At 41.1% G+C, this 16,820-nt stretch overlaps 1 protein-coding gene across 1 annotated transcript in view; it reads right to left on the reverse strand.

Moving 5' to 3' along the window:
- Positions 1-3,595, reverse strand: part of LOC107223176 — a 46,183-nt gene extending 42,588 nt beyond the window's left edge. Inside the window, exon 1 of the mRNA XM_015662785.2 lies at positions 2,971-3,595. The gene's annotated coding sequence lies outside the window, so the exon portion shown is untranslated. The remainder of the gene's footprint in view (positions 1-2,970) is intronic.
- Between the last annotated feature and the right edge of the window lie 13,225 nt (positions 3,596-16,820).

Genomic DNA, 16,820 nt, shown 5'->3' on the forward strand with positions numbered 1-16,820 from the left:
ATAAAGCACGTTTTGGTAGGTAAATAATGTTCGTAAGTAAATATTTTCGAGCGGTCTGGACACAATTTCGCGCGGCATGCAGACGACGTCGAACAATCTTTTTCACAGTGAATTGCGCGCTTATTCGAACGCTTCGCGCCCGCGTGGATCACTCATTCATCATTCATTCATTCATTCATTCGTCTACTTCATGTCTGGTACCGCTGCTGCTGCTTCTCTTCTTGCCGAATCCAAAAGTTTTTTTTACAACCACTTATCTACATATTTGTTATTCAAATAGGCAGATTCGAGTATATAAAACTGAGATATATTTCTAGTGGAGTTATTAGATACGAACAAAATAGACATTTATGTATCAGATAATATCTACGTGGATCTACCCGAGATTGTGTGTTATTATTGTTATTATTTTACCTTATAAACAGGATTAAAAAAATAAAAATAAAAAAGTGCAAGATATTATTATAGCCGCTATTTTCACGTTTTTACGATACACGCACCCACCGTGAGTAATAAAAATCAGCTTCTTCGCTTTCCGGTCTTATCGTCTAGATGACACGAAGTTAACAGTCAAACTCAAACTCCTAGTCGCCGCGGATTACGAGTGCTAATAATAAATATGTCTGCGAATTTTTTAGCACGCTCGACCGTAAAGAACAATGCATTTATCGAGCGATTATTTCACCTTTGTTTTGCTCACCGTCAAGGTATATTTTTATACTATACTTTTATACCTATATACGATACTATACTAACAATGAATTTTCTAATTCCTCAAGTTGCTGTAACGGGTTTTTTCCCCCCTCAAACCGATAATTGTTATCATGAATAACAATTTCAAATTCCTTCAAAGAATCTTTTATTCCCCCAAAAAAAAATTGTGCCAAGGCGATAAATCTCATCAGTTTTTCGGGATGTACTGGATTAGGTTTTCTAAAATTTGACAAAGAACAGCGCTTGTTTCAGCATATTTCGCGCTAAAAAAAAAGTCTCGTAAATCGCAATCAACTGCTACATGTATACAGTGGATGTCCATATCGATTCAACGGTATAATATTATATCATTGATAATTATTCGTGTCACGTTTGGTTTAGCGTTACTGCACACGCACGCAACGCCGCTGCTTTCACCCAATCCCCGTGCATGTACGGAAAGAATACATACCTACATCCAACACCAGTGGAGTGAAAAACAGAACGAAAAGAAAGAGAAGCGAGGAAAAGAAGCGAAGAGAAGAGAAGGGAAGAAACGCAACGAGAAATTATTGAAAAATTTCCACCCACCAGGCTTCCATTTCATCAACCTAGCCAAGAACCCAAACCGAAAGTAAACCCCGTATAACATAGTTAGCCCGTCGAGCGACGAGGAAAGTTATACGTATGTAGGTACGTACATATTACGAAATAGCAAAGACCTGCCAAGACAAGAATGAATATGAGACGCGATTATCCTAGTCCAGCCGAAATGTATACTTGAAATTTCAATTTTTCGATACAGTTATTTAATTTTTGTAATCCAGGAGGGGGGTCATCGGTAATTTAAATTTAGAATTTCAACCAGTATCCCACAGTAGCTTCGGCCGCCATCTTGAATTTATAGGAGAATTTGTTTCTGTCAAATAACTCTGGTATTTTCAACATTTGACTAAGAACGGGAATTACTAAACTTGTAGGAAATTTAACACTCTGCAACTTTGATTGTGACAATTTTTTGACTACGCTCGATATTTTCCTAAACCTAATCGAAAATCCCCTCCCAAGGACTCGAAAAAGAAAATTGGGCTTCCTAACAACTTCAATTTCAGGTGTTCTTTCTTGTAATGACATAGCGACTGGCAATGAGCTATGCGACGAGTTTTGGTTCGAAACAACTCGGAGCGGAAAGATCGTCGGATGGCGTGCATCCCGGAGTTTTGAACCCCAGCTGCAGGTCCGTCTCGCTGTGGGAGGGAACCGCGTTAACGTTGACGGATAGATCAGGGGCAGCAACGTGAAGGAGCTGAATTACCGTCGTCGAAATAACTCGTGCATGTGCAGCGGTAATGGAAGGGAAAGCGAGATAAAGAGAAGGAAGAGAATAAAATATTTACGACGATGCGCCGCTTCGTCGCTTTGGTTACGCTGTGTTCTATCAACTGTACCGACGTACCGAAGATGTAAATATTCGTGTAACGTATTTAACGTGTGTAACCGGGTTCTTCCTCCTCCTCCTCCTTCTCTGTTACAAAATCACACACACAAATAAAAATTACTCGTGCATCAACATGCACGTGCAGCAGGATAAATTGCATCTACTCTCTCCGAAAAGTTTTTACACCACGGCACGCGCGGCAGATGCAATTAATATACGTCCATTGGTGCTCTGTTATGCAGACACGCATATACCGTTCGTATATTACAGTGTGTATATTTTCCCTCCGAGTAAACACACCACTCGGTATTATTTGCGTTGAATAAAGCCACCCATGCACCAGACTCCCGCAGGTCTCTAAATTTCCCAAGCATATATATGTACTCGTGTACTATGTAATCACAGTTCACGCCCAAGTCTAAAAGGCAATTAGTGAGCGCCACTTAGCGCCCGCGGTTCTTTTACTGGTACCGTTCCCAACTTCAGGGCGTACCTGTTTCCTCATTCCCATGATGCACCCGGCAAACGGTAAACAGCAAAAAACAAAAAACCGTCGTGAAGCTGAACGAGGTGGATATCATTAGTACCAACGTTAACGATCGTCGTTAAAAAAAAAAAAAAAAGTGAGCCAACGTTGCTCCGGTGACTTGAAAATCAATTTCAGTCGCAAGTTCGAATGTACCGTATTACCGTGTATCGCGATCAGCTGTGCCGAGTCCCTGTCGTCGATCGGATTGCGCGTTTGCAGGCGCAACACGGAAACAAGATACGATCGCCGACGGTGGCTCTAAGCCTCAGCTGAAAGAAAGAAACGTTTGTATGCAGTTTGTTCAACTCACCGTCACAGGTATTCCCAGGAACCGCTGAACCACAGCGTGGATCGATCAAGCACCCACTATATCGAAACTGGCGAATCAAGTACACCCGACATTTCGCCTAAAATGGTAATAATTGCGCGCCTCCGCGTATCCTGTGAAACTACCAACGAACGAAAGGCGATGCTCTCTTGTCTTTTCGAGGACCGTCGGCGCTGCCAGCCACGGAATCACTAAACTCTCTTTTTCTGTCTCTATTTCCCTCTTGCGTTAAGCGTGGGCTTAGTTTCTCGCTCCGAAGACGAGACTAACGGATTATTATTCAATTACCCGGATATAAATATTCTCCAATTATCGTCCGAATCGTCGCACTCGCAACGATGTATTCTCCCATAGTTCCGCCCTTGCGATAAAAATTCTACGACACTTATCTCGTCGACCGTTAACCACCGGCGAGTGACAATATTCGCTTAAAATTTATTCCTGCGGATATATATTCCAGCGCTTTTTGTCACCGCGTCTCGCTCACCCTCTGCTGCCTATAAGCGTGTACACTGCAGCGACTGATCGACGCTCCGTCGAGCTACTCGGTTCGCGTCTCTCTGGGAACTGAATTCGACTTGGGAGACTCGACTCGGCGAGCCGGCTCGGGATTCCCCCTTCTCCGCAACCCGCCGCCGAGAGCAGAAGACCTCGATGCACGCCGTGTGCCTATTACATTTATCTCGCATCCTCCTCTTCGCCGTCTTTTCATAGGCGATAATATTCTCAATGGGACTCGTCCACGCGACGTCCTCCCTCCCCCCTCGCCGACGGAGGTTCGCAAAAAAATCTACTAAGGCCGGAGAATGGAAATTTTCAAGACGCGTATGTCAGTTTCATGGAATCTCAAAGTACGGGAAGTCGGAGTTAAGGAGAATACCGTGCAAAAAAAGGATAAACATTGACCATCCTGTATACTTTGGAATACTGTAATATAGATTTTGGCGTTTTTGATAATCTTATGTACGTACGTACACTTTTACTATATATACATTTGAAGTATTCCACGGCAACTCGACGAATTATTGCCCCTCACCGTTTTTCATTTTGATCATAATTTTTTATACGATTGTCCCAGCTCTAAATAATACTCCTGAATTATTTCACAGTTTTATCTCAAACTTTTATTTTTTAATAATTGTTTGCAGTCGTAACGGAACGCCATTTGTGAAATTTTCGAAAAAAATTCTTAAAAATTCTACGATCAGAGAGGATTATTTTAGGCTGAATCGGAAACTGAAAATACTTTTTTTTAAATATTTATTCGACTAATTATAGAAAAACAATTCATAAATAGAAAAATCTGGTATAATTCAGGAGTGCTATTTTCAATTAGAGTTGGGACAATCGTATAAAAAATTATGGGCACAATCAAAAATGGCGAGGAAAAATCATTTGTCGCGTTGGCGTGGAATATAACATACCTAGAACAACCTAACTACATTTTGACATTACATGTTTACATTCAAGTTCGTACTAACAATGTGCCGAAACAATGTAACAAAATTTGAGTTTAATTTTATCGTCGAATGAAACCCGGCATATTCATATTTTTATGAAATTAATGCCTTTAAAACATCTGCTTGGCTTAACAACTTTGACAGTATTATCAAAAGTGGTCTTAAAAGTAAAAAAAGATACTGAATTCAAACTTGGGTACTAATAAATCAACAATGCCTCAACTAACCCGGTTCATTTGCATTTGGTCTAACCCTATGAATTCGAAATTTCAAAGTTCCCCTTGTGTCACGAACGTAAGAGTATCTACATATTCGGTTGAGAATAATTTTTATTTTTTTTTCGATTCGGCAAGTTACTAATTCATAGCTGTTGCAACTTTCGCGCTAATGAATCCGTAAAATCTGTTCACGGGATGGAAAATCACCAGAATGATCGACGAAAACGTCAGAATCCCGTGACACAGATGCTTCTATATGTAATTCGAAAGCGGCAGTGTTTGGGTTCAGCAAGTTCACTCCGTGCGAATGAATTCTGCTCGTTCGATATTCAATCATCGGCTGCGAACGTTTAGTGACATGATTACGTCATCGACCTATCCTGCGAACCGTATAATAACATGCATATGCGTCTACATATGCGTAGAGAGAAACTTGAAAGTTCCTATGAGAAACTATGCAGCATCGATCCTTCCCCACTTTTAGACCCAGACAACCTTGATTTCGTTTAAATACTAATATCGTAGTAAACATTTACTCCGCGGGCAGAGACTCATCGGTAAAATGACCATAGTTCCCATGACTTTGTGCCAGTTGACATGCCGCGAGGTTTTTCCCATCCCACACAGAATGCGGTAGTTTTCCTCGAGCTCTGTAATCGGAATATTTGCTGTGATTTTATCGGTAAAATCGATTAAGGACGGCGGCGTAACCGTCCAAGGTGCAATAATGCACGCAGTGATTAAGCGGCATAATTCGGTCGTTTAATATTCTTTAAAAATATCCATAGAGAACGTTGCATATTTATTTATTAACGGACGACTAAAGTTACCGATTGGTTTTACACCCGGAGTAATCAGTTACAGTTTCAGATCTCGGTATTTCAGTTTTAATTAATGGGAGTTCATCATGAACATTAAATTTATTCCACGAGATCGTCTCGGATATTATACCTACTCGAGGCAAACGGTTAATTTGCAGAATTAGCAAGAGGTCAGTTTCAAGAGTGAGTTCTCCTTCGGAGAAAGCTCTCTGGGTTTCCCTACACTTTGATTATATTACCTTGTACCATCAAGTCTTACTCTCGACAGAGAACTATCGGAAATCTTTTCGAATTGGCGTCGGCGTACCGCAGCTAACGAAGCGCAGAACGAACCTTCCGATCCGTGCAGGGTACGATCAGGGAAAAGCACACGACAGTCCTCGGTGATTTTATCCAGAGTCAAGATTTCCAAGAATCAGCTCTGCGTTCGTATAAATTGAGCGTAAGTGCGTAGAAACGAGAAGCTTGTGTGGAAAGGAAACGTTCGTCGCTCCTTGGGGGGCAAATTACTCTTCCGATTGGAAGGTGGGTGCTAATAGAGGTTCGGTAAAGGCGGTTCCATTCATCGGCTATTTGCCACTTGCGTGTCAAAGAAGGCATCGATTTCTCGATTCTGGGAGAGCCGGTACGAGAAAAGGAACGGATCGTAACCCGAGATGCCGTGTTTTGTGTGAAAATAACACCACTCAATACAAATGTTAGCAAACCGTTGGTCATGTGAGCCGAGATCGAGGCACGTGAGTCTAGTTACAACGATACGGTCTTGTGACAAACACGAGGCTTTACTTACAATGCGTCAGAAGTCGTACTAATCACTTGACAAGTAACAACGACTTAATCTTCTTTTGCAAATCTCATTCTCATGCGCAAGCCGCTGTATTACCTTATATAGCATATACCTGCAGAAAACGTACACATGCACACATATATGTACAGAAAATGTGTACGCAGCTCATCAAATACCACAAATTGTATCTCTTTGTCAGTCAGCCACGTCCCTGAAAACAGTCATTCATTTCGGTAAGTGTTAAGGTACACAGACCCAAGAAAGACCAACTATTTTCGACATCTTGGCAAACAATAGCCATGTTTGTAAGTACAATTCGCTCTGGCCTGCAATTCGGTGAAACTTATTCGTGATTGGTTTATTATTAGATATTGTACGCAACAGCTGATCCGTCGACGTCGAATAGCGCACAGAAGAGAATCCCAACTGGATGCCTAAAAATTGATTTTATTCTTTCCTCTAGCAAGGCTGATTCAAGACATCGTCAACTTGTTGATTTCGTGCTTTTTCAACCACGTCAAGTAATGGTATTAAAACGTACAAAGCTATAGTTAAGGACCGTAGTGGTGAAAGGGCGTAATTCAATTTTGCGGAGAGACGGCGCCTAGGGCAACGCCTTACATTGTATTATTATACTTTTCTACACATGGACGAGTCTTCCAATTTGTACCGCCAACGACCGATGGAATAAGAAAAAAAAAACGATCTTCACACGGCGTTGTATTAAATTCAGAAAATTGGAGGCTACGAAGCATAAAAATCCATTCATGTTCGAACAACGATGTACAGCACGTGTCAAGTCAATCAGAACACTGTTCGTTTAAGGGAATCATGACTTGTAAGATGAATTTCGCACACATAACATTTGACCACCTTCTGTGAGAGATGATTCGGACTATCAAGGAATCAACATCTCGTTATTCGACTGGCCACGCATCGTCACGTCGAAATGATTCTTCCTATTCCGTGATTCGCACGGCGGCCAAAACCTGCGGAGGAATCGAGTTTTTTTTTTTTTTCACATTACCCTTGTAATCGAGTAGAAAACAATTTCCGGTTTCGGAACCAGACTTCATATATCTCCAAGCCGCGCGTTAGGTATCCTAGGGGACCTTGAACCCCATCGAAACGTGGGTTTTCGGTGATTGCGGGAGCCTGCCGCGAAGGTCATCGACTCTGTTCGATCGATAGCATCCTCGGCTCGCGACTAAGCCTGGAAAAATCTCTCAGGATTTATCGTTCGGTATGAGACGTCTCGGGAAATTGGCCGCCGTCTCTTCATCATCTCGTTAGGTGTGAAATCGTGCGAAAGTTACAAATAAGAAAAATATCGGCTGTGGAAGGGTCTCGCGGTTCAGGGACGTTGAACTCTAACGTGTCAGAGCAGTTACGCCATCGTGTGCGAAAAGAGGGAGGAAAAAAAAATCAACAAATCGCACTCGGTAACCGAATAAAGTGAAAAAGTAGAAACTGAAAGAAATCACGTCACGTGTTCCACAGTCAAAGAAATTCTTCAATTTTCAATGAATATTCTATGCATCGAATATTCCGCAAATTGACACTCTCGACTCGTATATATATATATAATATGCTGCAGGAAGGATTTAATGTATTCAAAATCATACGCGAATCACGTGTTTCCTGAGCGAGGAAGTTTTTCAAATGAATATTTGCAGTGTCAACTCACCGGAATTTCATACGGTTCTGCCTCTACTCCCAATATTTGTTATACTATTATTGAAATATAACGAACAAATACAACGTCCCGCAACATTGTATCAATATTATTAATTCGCGGTTAAAATTTTGTCCGTAATTGACCGCTTATCCATATACCCAATAAACATCATGTTCGTCTACCGAGAATGGGCCGATATAGTTTTCGCAAAGTGCAGATAAATAAGATTTGCTCCATTTAACAATAACATCTGTGAATTAAATGTTTCGTCATTTTTTCTATCAAACCAACACGATCGGCACCATACGTCATTGGAATGGCGAAATCTTTGTTAGAGAAGATCAATCATACATGTATCAGTGAAAGCACATGCTGAGAAGTCTTGCAAGTTATGTAGGCCAGTTAAAAATATTTCGTAGTGGTATCGAATTTTTTTTCTTCATATATACTTAATTCAAATCAATTACTTGTTGAAGTTGTACCAAACGTTTCTACATGGAGACTGTTTCTTTCAGTATCGGTCTATAATCGTTCTGTTATGGAAAGAAAATAACGGATTAACGTCACTTGACACTGGTTTACGTAAATATCGCTGTACGCGGTCTTGAATCACACGAAAAAAAAAACGAAAAACAATCGAGACAAATATTAAAACATCAGTTCAAAAACTGATCCCATAAACCGATCGCGAGTTCAGTTATCACGATCTTGGTGAAACGGAAATCTTTCTCTTTCGGCGACTCGTTCCTGGAGAATTTACGTAGGTAGATAGATAAAGTAAAAACGCGTCCGAGATCAGAGATAACCGCATCGACAGTTTACCCAAGTCATGAAAAATTCTGATATCAATAGTGGAGATTGACAAATGCCCATTTAATCACGATAGGAGCAAACATTGACCGTTTGACGTTGTAGGCTGCGTATGCGTGTGACATACAAATACGGATATAGTCGTAAACAATGTAAAATACACATGCGCGTACACTACATATACGATACCCTCATTCTCATGAGATATATGTTTGGAACATGAAGTCGTTCGCTGATGCAACGGGGTCAACGATATCGTAAAATGTCTTGCCACACTTTTTGTACCGATATCGCGTGTACAATATAGGTCAGAATCTTCCCGATAAATTTCAATGCATATGTATAATCGAACGACAAATGAGGACCTGACTCGTTTTGCAACAACGCAACGAATTGAAGCGATCCGCCAGATCCCAAGGTGGCCGTCTAATCCTGTCAAGTATCAACGCCCGATCGAGCGATGCTTTTCATTTCAGCGAGCAAAGTTCGACAACTTTCTTCAATGTTAACAATAAATACAAATTCCAAGTAAATTCACTACGCCGAGTCGCCAAAGTTGGGCAATGTTTAATGCGTCGTATTACAAGCATTGCTCCCATTTATTAAACCTTTCCAATCATTCAACAGCTTCGACCCTCATTCGGCATAAGGATTTCTTATGCAACTACACATACGTATGGTACAATTTCTGATGCATAGCTCGTGTAACTCACTGATTCTCATTGATTAATTTAAAGTTAAATCAGCACAGGTGAGGGGCAATGTTCTCACTGGTATTGTTTCCGTGGGTATATGTATAACTTTCGAGGAACTTTCTGGACTCGGTGATACGGTTGGATACCTGATCAACATATGTATCAACTTTAGCCATGGATCGGGATATTTTCTTTCTTTCTTTTCTTTTTTTTCTTTTTCTTTTATCGACAATTTGGCGTCACGAAACTATAAACGTGCAGATAGAAAATTTTCCGCATCTCCGACGTGTTTGAATCTGGATTATATTGCGGTAAGTCGTAGCACTGGCAGTGAGAGAAGATGTATAAACCGGAATGCGAATACGGCAAGTTACGAGGTAAGACTGACCAAGTATTTGTTGCAGGAAGCGAAAAGGAACACGCATGTAACAGGTTTTCTGCGAACTAAAATCAAGCCGCTTCTACCCATTGTCATTGTTATTCTTCATTTTGATTACTTATTTACGCAGTCTTGATATCGTGCGCAACTTGAACATTAAACTGACCTTCGTGTCTCATTCGTCGTTTTGCGATTTTTTTTTATTCCACAAGAGCCCGTACATACGTTAATCAACAAAAAACAAAGAAACAAATTAAACTTGTCACTATTTTCGTAAGCTATTCATGATCGTGTAGTATCTGCTTTAATAAAAAATAAATAAATGAAAATTCTCTAGCCAACGTCAGCTTCTCGCCTTAAGAAACCATTTTTGCAACCATTTACTCTGACGATCGATAACGAACCCTCGCGAAAAATGAACCCAACTTATATTCATGGGTATATAAATACCATAACGCATACTAAGATCGGTTAATTTGTACTCACATCTTTCCAACAGCCTTTCTCTATTATGCTTACGGAAGATCTAAACATAGCTTATTACTGCATCCACAGGCCGTACGTACGGCGTTTTCGTAAGTACGTAACATGCGTACACGTTCGTGATTATTTCTCGCTCAATTTGCCCTGGATCGGCTTAATTTCCGCAGGCTGGACCTCGTGTATTGTTTGTCGACTAACAGATTTGACCTCAAGACAAAATCTTGGGAACAATAAATGACACGGTATCCCTGGGATTCACAGTGAAACCAGTCGACGAACACTTCTTTAATCGTTTTACGTACTTGGCCAGTTTCGTTCTTTGTTTTCTCTTCGTTATTGTCAACACCATTGTTCGGATCTCATAATTCTCGTCTATTTTTCGAGGACGAATTCGTTCCTGATCACAGTGATCTCGTGTTTTTCAGTCTTCTGCTTCTCGGTCCCGTTAATCGATTAATGACGAAAAATGGAACGTTCCGGTTTGACTAATTACACGCATTGTTATTATCGAATGGTTCAGTTTTACCGGGGATAAAATAATTGACTTGCGAATTTGTTTTCCCGCAGAAAATTCACCTCTGGCTTGTTTACGCTAGTAAAGTTGCAGCGGCGACTCGCAGTGACGTTATTCAAACTGTAATAGACGATTAACATCTGTTAGAGAGTACAGGTGTTAACAATCCCGTGCACTATAAATGGCCGGCTACAAATAGTCCCTTTATGATAATTGTCCACCGATGTCACGCCGGTTTGCAAACACAGTTTCGAAACTTTTGGAAATAACAATCCAGGTCGATGCTATTCTTAAAGCTCGTTTCTATTTTCCTATTGTTCCTTATTTTTACCTATTTTCATTATTTTTTTTCTCTGAGTAAACGAATACAGAGAAAACCACATGTAACAACTATCTAATACATATTCCACGAGCTTTCGAAGCAATTTCCACGTACATTGACGTTGCACGTTCCGTCCGTATTTCCCAGGACGGTGGAGCGTTGATTAAACTTCGTATTGAATATTTATAAAACGGATTTGGCGATGTTCGACACGGTTCTCCGCAACCAAGTAAAATGTATTCATGCCGATAGGCCGAGTCGCGTGAGAGTAATTCCCATCCGGTATGATACGAGAAGAAGATTAAGCGGTAATACTGGATTAGAATGAATTATTCGACTGTCCGAGGTTCGGACTGCACTGCAGTGAAGCGCTCTTACATACGCCTGTGACCCGAGGAAAAATTCTCCTGAATCACGATCACCCGCAAATTTGCGAGAAAAAATCAAGATCTGTTCGTAAATCCATCGCTCGCGCTTCAGAAGCCTAGTAGGAATAAAGTAGACACGACGTGCGGCACCGCAAAGCCGTATAAAAATTTCTATTCCAGTTGGTAATAACGAAAGAAGAATCTTGGCGTTACCCTGGGCTTGCTTTATAGGCACCAACCACGTTGTCCAGCAATTAATTTGACGGTCTCTGCCAATGAAGTACATCCTCTCGTTTTTCGTACCATTGGGAAAAATGCTTGTCGCGATTCACCATCAGGATGAACACCCTTAGGTACCGCGGGTTGATATTTATCGATATACCGGCTGGGACTTTGCGTGTTAATTCCTTCGTCAAGTCGGCGACGCGGACGGGACGAAATTCATTGTCAGTACAGTAACAAGAAATATCGACGTGTTTTTTATGCAGCCCAATTTTTTATTATTTTTTCTCTACCTCGGATGAGATGGTAGACGTCTCGATAGATTTTCAGCTTGATAAATCAGGTGTAGCAAATTCAGTCTCGTCGAAAAACTACCCCCTTAGATAACAGTGGTGAACACTGTGCAGACAGTTTAGATTTACTTAGTTAGTCGGTTGGTTAGTTAGTCTCGAGCTGTCGGGTGGAAAGACGTGTAAGGTGCAGAGAGACCTTGGGTCACCTTTCTTTGACCCTTAAATATACAGTCTAGTCTTTCTTCTCCGGTGAGTCCGATGTTTGCTCGAACGTCGCCGGTGCTCCAGAAGCGACGAAATTTACGGTCTTGTGTACATTCGGTCACACTTTGACTCCTCGTCTTGGCGCTGCCATGTCCCTACCCCAAACGGTCCAGCCTTGAGGTTTCGAGGAGAGAGGAAAGAACCAGTAGCTGACCATCGTTGACCATAAACACCGTCCGCCAAAGACGGAAAAAATATTGTTAATGTGAGTGCGGAGGAACGGTGAAAGATGAATTCTGAGAATCTTTGGTAGTACCTGATTGATGTCCAGGAACGCCGAAACGGGAGATAAGAGTGAACAATGACATGACGGAATCACCGCGATCAACGTTTGGGCAGATAATGGAATGATTTCCAGGAATTACATCCACGCTGACGTTATCTCGGCTGTGAAGAAAAAAACGACGTTAATCACTCTTAACAAACTAATTCCGGCAACATACGTCCAGATGATTAAGCATCAATTGTCGTTGTCAGGAACGGAATCAAGCCGCCGCCGACGAAACGGTCGACAAATTCTTGGCGAGTGAGTGTAAAGTAAGCTTGCTTGTCAAACCTCTCGAGCCGTGTGCCATGTCCATCTGTACTTAAATACGTTCCACTCGATTAAACGTATCTCTTCCATACAGTCAGTTCCACGTACCTACGTCTTTGTACTCGCCATAAACATAAACCTTATTTGGAGGTGCGATCAATAACGCGCCATTGAACACACCTCGAGCCAATCCACGAGTTCGGGGTCTGATTGATATTCTTTCCATTGCGAAAATTGTAATTTCACAAAATCGGACTCGCTGAAATCGCCGGTGATTAGGAGTGCCGTGATTACGCTGCTCGATCGATTATTTCATCGACAATTAATCAAGTTCAGACAAGATTACAATTACCAATTACCTTTGTTTTGTTTTATCGCTTAAATTGGAATATCATAATCTTGGTTTTAACACGAAAGTTTCTTTTTTTTTTTTTCTACAGTTTTACAGACGGAATTCAAGATATTAATAGATTCATTTTGCATAAAAATAGTTGCACCGGTAATTACTTAGCAAAGCGACTATCGTTGCGGGTGTTGATAATAAGTTATGTAAAATAGCTCACGATCTTAAGTCTGTAAGACGACATAGGATTTATGTAATGATCATCGCGTTGAATTAATTTGTACAAATATAGAGAATCGCGTGCTCTGTTAAATTTCAATCGTTCAAAGAATAATTAGTCAAGCTGTATATTATACGTATAACTACAAAAGCCTTGAAAGAAGGAAAGGAAGGAGAGGAAAAGAAGAGAAAATAATTAGCCGTTGTAAATTATCATACCATACGCTACGAATAAAACGGCTAAGTATTGTCAGACTAGTTTTACCGAATATAGAGCTCATTCCACTCTATAGGCAACGCTTATTACACCAGCCAAGCTCTATAAATATCCCTCCCGAGGTTCGCGCAGCGCATCGCTGCTCTCAATTCACAATTACCACTGGGTTTTGAAGTTCAGTCCGTTGGATAAAAATTGAAATAAATAAAAGAACATGCACGCGTGTAACCATAGAGCAGACTTGCCCACATTCCATCTAGCCAGTCCCTCCGAAAGTCCAGTGGGCAGGTAGAACGGACACTTTTTTATTTCAAGATCCGTTCCGCAGTGTGTATTCGTATCACCGCAGTATGCATTTAACCTAGTTCCGTACAAAGCTTTAAGGTTGTGATCCCTTATTCGGTTTATCACCAATGTCATCGTAGACCGACATTACGTTGGGTCTGAACATTACACAGTGATTACGAAATCGATCAAGTCCTTCGATTTTGGAAAACAAGTACGGCGACTGCGCAATAATCAGCAATAATCACCCAGTATTTGACCGTCGAAACATCGATCGATCGCTCTAAAAGCAGCCTGTCGTCCCACGAGAATTCTGATCATTGTCCGATTGCACTGAAAAGGTTGGTGTCGGTTCTCACGAGGGTCAAGCCAAGCGGACTGAACTTGGCCTGCCCCTAAAGAAAATGACAATGCACGGAACAGGACGAGGGAAATCTGAACAGCGGTCCAGAATCCTATACGTTTGGGGGTCGAAAACCGGCTCAGAGACAAAGAACTCGAGGATGGTCGATGTCCCGGAGCGAGACTGTGAGAACTGGAAGTGATCGAAAGTGTGGAAGGCTCGAGGCGCTTTGAGGGGAGTCTGCATCCTCCGTAAACACGAACGGATGAACATTTGCGATTTCTCTTTCCTAATCACTTTCCTTTTCGAAACCGCTCACACGGTTGCACGCACTGCTCTAATTTGGTCAGGGTTTTATCATCAAGTTGAAGTTTAAGTCGAAGCTGCTAAAGATCGTTTGAATCAGTTGCATCGGGGCAGGGACGAAGGTTGATTACAGACTCGATACGTCTTTTTCTTTTATACCTAATTATTCTTTATGGCATGAATTAATCGAGCTATCGCTCGACGGGTACTCGTTAAAATTACTTGATATTACTGTATGAGAATTTTTTGTTTTCTTTATCGCCTTCATTAACTAAGGACACGAAGCTCTCGGATTACGGCCCACGCGGGACGACCAGAAGCACAACGTCGAGAGCTGTATAGAGAAAGAAAATTAAACGAAGATAAAGATTCTTCGGAATTATGCATTCACTGATCGAAGCTGATATCGCCCGGAGTGAAACGCTCGCGATGGTAATATTCGATTAAACAGTTCGACTTAATTTCAGATTATCTCGCGCGCGAGTCTTTGAGGCGGAATCCTGAAGCGGACAACTCCTTATACAGGGGAACTTGATTCAGAGTGAAGAAGGAATATAAAACCGCTCGCTTGAGTACAAACAGAATCCTTGCATCTTGGTATAATTAGTCGGGAGTTGAAATTAAAATTACATTCGAAAATTTCCTCGTCCCGAACGTTACAATTCTATTAAACTTTACGAGCCTTGGATAATTTTATAACATAACCGTGACTATGAATAGAAAAAGTCAGGTTTCACGTTTCGGCTTGGCCAGATTACGCATAAACTGCGTTAGTTTGAATAGGTTTTAACGCGTTTTGGGCATAGCGTGAAAGTTTTACGTACAAACAGCGCGTGCTGGCATTCGATCGTGAGATTTTCTTGTCCTACATGCGGCAGCCGTTTGTTGCGCTTCGTTATTATTAAAAATTTATTCAAAGGTAAAATACACCAAATTTTCGCAACCCTGCCATAACGTTGTTGCGGAACTTGAACCAAACTAATCCAAACGAATGTGCGAGTAACGCTTATGCATATCTATATATGTGTCCAAATTTTTAGGCCACTAGGTTATGCGTATTGCCTGAATACTAAAGTGTGTCCAGACTCACGCACACCTTTCGCGATTTCGCGATCGTGCGTAGAGTGATTCTCACCTGCAGAGTCATCGGCAGAAATGAAATTAAACAAGACAGACGTAGGATAAATTCAAGTGTATAATAATGAGATGTTTTAGCAGAGAAAGAAGCCTTTCCTACCTACCGATTCCCAAATCTTACGGATGACGACATCCTCTAAGAAACGGGGTCCACATTAATTGACTGATTGTGCGCGAAAGTGTCCTATAAGAATTTGCACAATTACATTTCGAGGATCATAACGGAAACGGACGGGTTATTTTTTTTTCAACGGAGATTCATCAATCTTCAAGCACTTAATTTATTGATTGTTGAGGAAACACTGAACGTCTCTTGGGCGTAAACGGCGTCAATGACATCAACCGATTGTATATAACCGACAAGCAAAGCGCAAAGAATAAATATACTCGCTCATCATCCCGAGGAATTTCAAGTGAGTTTCAAGCGACAAATCGTGGTAAATAAGCTGACTCTACGAGAGTACGATTTTACGGAAACGAATAATCACGTAGCATGTGAATTTGGTAAAAATGGCATAACTGGTAGAACTCGTCACCGTCTATTCTTAATTAACTTGAGTATTGAAAATAGTCGATTTGAATATCTTTGATTCTGATGGATAGGAATACAGATCGGTTTGACATTGGCCCATTCATTCAACCCACCTGCTTCGGTCAACCGGAGAACTCGATACCGTACGTGTGAATTTCAAAGCAGCCCAATTACGTCGCTAACTAAAAACATCAATAAAGTGCGTTCTTCAAACAAGCTCGATAAACAAATTCCATTTCACGTATGTGTTAACTGAATATAAATCACTCGAGAAGCATAGCTTGAATGGACTCCGCATTGCAATGACGCACGGAATCCTGGCTGCTAACGATAAGTTCATCTATTGTTCAGCGATATGCATGAATTCAAAAAGTATACATTCCACGTTCTAATAGACTTCAACACTAAAATATACTTCGATATCAGGGCCAATCGATCAAAATTTGCATCAATTATTTCAACTCATTGGGTAGAGGGAAAAAAAACTAATTCATCACTTGAACTTCAGATACAATTCCCCCATTCTTCTGCACGGTGACGTCGATAATTCAGAAAAAGAGAACTACATTTACTACGTGGCTTGTGATCCTAATTCAGAAAA

The sequence above is a fragment of the Neodiprion lecontei genome, chromosome 3 (assembly GCF_021901455.1).
Source record: "Neodiprion lecontei isolate iyNeoLeco1 chromosome 3, iyNeoLeco1.1, whole genome shotgun sequence".
NCBI lineage: Eukaryota > Metazoa > Arthropoda > Insecta > Hymenoptera > Diprionidae > Neodiprion > Neodiprion lecontei.